The sequence below is a fragment of the Nannospalax galili genome, unplaced genomic scaffold, assembly GCF_000622305.1.
Source record: "Nannospalax galili isolate Female #2095 unplaced genomic scaffold, S.galili_v1.0 scaffold841, whole genome shotgun sequence".
NCBI classification, from domain to species: Eukaryota; Metazoa; Chordata; class Mammalia; order Rodentia; family Spalacidae; genus Nannospalax; species Nannospalax galili.
In genome coordinates this window covers 1,211,621-1,215,480 of record NW_008345000.1, presented here as the reverse complement: position 1 = coordinate 1,215,480, position 3,860 = coordinate 1,211,621, and the positions used below count along the sequence as shown (strand labels likewise).

The 3,860-nt window shown below is 41.7% G+C and overlaps 1 long non-coding RNA gene across 1 annotated transcript in view; it reads right to left on the bottom strand.

The window, feature by feature from the left end:
- LOC115071717 overlaps window positions 1–3,515 on the bottom strand; it is a 4,811-nt gene extending 1,296 nt beyond the window's left edge. The window contains exons 1-3 of the long non-coding RNA XR_003850804.1: window positions 3,407–3,515; window positions 1,215–1,282; window positions 248–401 (exon numbers count right to left, since the gene is read on the bottom strand). This is a non-coding gene — a long non-coding RNA (uncharacterized LOC115071717). The remainder of the gene's footprint in view (window positions 1–247; window positions 402–1,214; window positions 1,283–3,406) is intronic.
- Window positions 3,516–3,860: the final 345 nt, after the last annotated feature.

Genomic DNA, 3,860 nt, shown 5'->3' with positions numbered 1-3,860 from the left:
CACGACTATATTTTAGGCTTTGGTTGTTAGCCTTAGCCTTTAACGGCTGCGCTATCCCTCCAGCCCTCACTACTATATTTTAAAATGCTGTCCTTCAAATCAGTAATAAGGAGCTATCAGTATGATGACCACATAGCTTATTCAAACTAGACACTTTGAAAACGAAAAAAAGCATTATTGGTAATTGGGTCAGGGAAACAAGGCTAGAAATGGTCACTCTCTCTGTGAAGAGCTTACTGTGACTTACCATGTGCCAGTCTCTGTGCTGGAACACCGAGTTTTGACTGGAGATATAAAAAGGTCCTTGTCACTCAATGAGGTTGTGAGATAAGTCCACACTATGTGATTAGTGATGTGGAGAGAGAAACAGAGACAAGACAGGCAGCCTTTGTCTTCACCGGCTGTTTAATAAGAAAGATCTTTTTTAATTAAATCAATACCAGCAGCAGCACATTTTCAGATCCGGCACATCTAGCCAATCTTTTCTGCCTTTCTCAACTTACCTTGTTTAATTAGCACACCACTTATTGATAAGCATGATTTCTCCTTCTTTTAAATTGTTTTCATATTGTTGTTATAGTTTCCTAAGATTGTCATAAATTATTTCAAACTTGGTGGTTGAAAATAGCATAAATGGGACAGTGAGACAGCTCAGCAGGGACAGTGCTTGTTACACAAACTGGGAGATGTGAGTTCAATTGCTGGAACCCATGTGCAAGTGGAAAGAACCGACTTGACAGAGTTGTTCTCTGACCTCCACACACATGTGGAACAGTGTGCTCCCAAACACACATTGTGTACACACACACATATTAAAAAAGGAACAACGTCTTCTCTTGAAGTTCTGGAAGCTGAGAGGAAAGCTTGTCCCATGCCTCTCCATACTGCCTAGAGGCTGCAACATTTTTGTGAGTTCTTTTTTAAAAACTATTTTTTATTATTTTTATTTTATGTGTATGAATGTATTGCCTGCATGTGTGTAAGTGCACCCATGTCGTGCAACACCTGCGGAGGTCAGAAGAAGGTGTTGGATCCCCTGGAACTGGAGCTACGGATGGTTGTTAGCTGCCACGTGGGTGCTGGGAACCGAACCCAGGTCTTCTGCACGAACAGCCAGTGCTCTTAACCGCTGAGCCATCTCTCCAGCCCCATTTCTGTGTATTCTTTTCCTTGTGGCAACATAATGCCAGTTTCTGCCACCATTTTCACCTCACCTTCTTTCCGTGTGTCTCTCTGTTCTGCCCCCTCTCCTTATAAGGACATCAGTCTTTGGATGCAGGGCCTACCAAAATCAAGATGATTTCATCTAGAGAGCCTCAACTAAATACATTGACAAAGACCTCATTTACAAAAAACCAACATGTAACCTGGAAGCTCCTCTGACCATTATGACAGCAAGCTGTAGTCCCACCTTCTTCCCATGCTCTGTGGAAGGCGGCTGCATGACAGGGGAGGGGCTAAGGACATATAAGCTGAGAAAGCCACAAGGCAGTTCTCACCATTTTGGGTGGCTGTTCAGAAGTCACAGGATTTATATTTAGGGTGTGGACTTGCCAGCATAGCCATGAATGTGGGGGGTGCCCACTCTTCTGTGAGTAAACCAGCACCCCAAACTCAGTTAGCAAGTCCAATAAACTCAGGATTTTTCAAACGACAGTTTTGAAGAATTCTTGCCTTGGGTTGTTCTAAGGACAGTGGGAGAAGGGAACTAGATGCCACGTTCCCCTTCCAGAAGTGAATTTGACTTTATACAATATGTTGGGGTATGAGATGAATGTGACTTTTAGGGGACAGTATTCACTCCACTCCAATTACCTGAAAATCAGATAAAAAGATAAAAACGAAGCAGGCTTCCTGAGTGAGATTGGAATTGATTGGCACTTTGTCCTAGATGAGATAATCAAGTGTATCTGCCGTGAAAGTGCTTTGAAATGTATTGAATTAGAAAACACTGACCAGCAAGCATGAGGAAAAGTTTAGTAATCTAGGACTTCACTTAGCGTTGGCTAAATGCACACTCTTTTTCTAATGCATTTGGCAGCCTGAGAGTCTTACTTGTGTGTACTGTGTGCGCACATGGACTCCAAACAATGCACTTAGCAACCAACTAAGGCGTAGGATCCCCACCTGTGTCAAGCTGCACATAAACCCCCTCTCCGAACAATGGAGTGAGTTTCTCTTTCCCTTAATAACCATCAAACTTAGATTCTATTCAGTTATAATTTCCTTTTGTCTGGGTACAAGACCAGAAGGCTTATCCAGGCTGAACTGACTTTAGGTGCATGTCTAATAAGACAAAACTGTCCTCAAGTGATTTTTTTTTTAAAGACATGGTCTTACTATGTAGCCCTGGCTGGCCTGGAACTCAATTGCAGACCAGGTTGTCTGGAACTCATAGAGGCTGCCTGCCTCTGCCTCCTGAGTGCTGGGATTAAAGGTGTGTGCCACCAAGCCTGGCCTCGAAAGTGAACTTTTAGGAAGAATCCCCAATTTACCATCTTATGCTTGTGCAAAACTAGACATGCATGTGATAATAATCCTATGAATTAAGGGAAGGGACGTGTACAATAGAAAAATGATAAGACCTAATCTACCAATCAAAATAGAAAACCACCTAAACTATGCCCTTAATAACCAAACTCTTCCTCTTGAACCCTATAAAAGGGAGCCCCAAACAATAATCTAGGTCCTTGGGTACCTTTACTTATCTGGCCTGCTGCTTTCTTGCGGTGTATTCTGACTTGTTTTATCACTTTGCTTTAAATAAAGTTTTCCTGCTATTTTGCAATCTGTGTGAGCTTTTATTTCATTCTTGAATCAAAGGCCAAGAACCTGGAAATACCCAACCCAGATTCCAAACACCAGTAACACAAATTGATGGGTCAGAGGAGACAGCCATAGGTGGTGACTTTGGAGGAGGAATATTACTTATCAGACCATCTATCTTGACTGCTAGACAGGTTTTTAAATTTTATTCATGTTTATATTGTGTGTATGAGTATTTTACCCACATGTATGTAAGTGTACCATATATGAGCAATGCCCGCAGAGGCCAGAAGGTGTGGAATCCCTTGGAATGAAGAGTTATGAAAGATTGTTAGCCACCAGATGGGTGCTGGGAGCCGAACTTGAATCCTCTGCAACAGCAGTCTTTGCTTTTAACCACCAAGCCATTCCTCCAGCCCATGGACAATTTAATGTACAACTATAAATAACTGATAATGTCTCCACAGAATAGTTCTAAATGCTTACTCAACTTTTAATCACATTAGACACTTTAGTCCATTTGTGTCAATACCTCAAACCAGATAAATTGCAGAAATTAGCTGGAGATGTGCTTGTCTAGCTTGTGTGAGGTCCTAGGTTTGATTCCCAGGATAGAAAAACAAAATAAAGCAAAACATACCAGAAATGTATCTCTCATAGTTCTAGAGGTTAAATCCAAGCTCAAGCTCAAGCAAATCTTCTGGATGATGAACGCCTAGCCTCTGCTTCTGGGAGGGTGGGTGGCTTCAATACTGCATGCTCTGGAAGGGAAAAAAGTTACTCTACAAAGGGCAGAACTGCAGAACAGAATCTGTTCCTACTAGTCTTTTTTTCAGCAGCATTATCCATTCGTGGGGGCAAAGCCCTCCCAATCTCAACTCCCAGGATCAATGTTCAGGGAATTAAACTTCGAACAAGCTGAAATCGTCACAAACCCTCAAATCATATGGTTAGATTTCTTCTATGACTGCTAACTTCAATGACTTTCTAAGCATTTCACTGTGTCAGCCTCAAATCATTTCTATTGCAAATAATTTAGAGTTTTGTGGTATGATTGATTGGGGCTTGAGACAGGAGTATCACATTCTAATTTC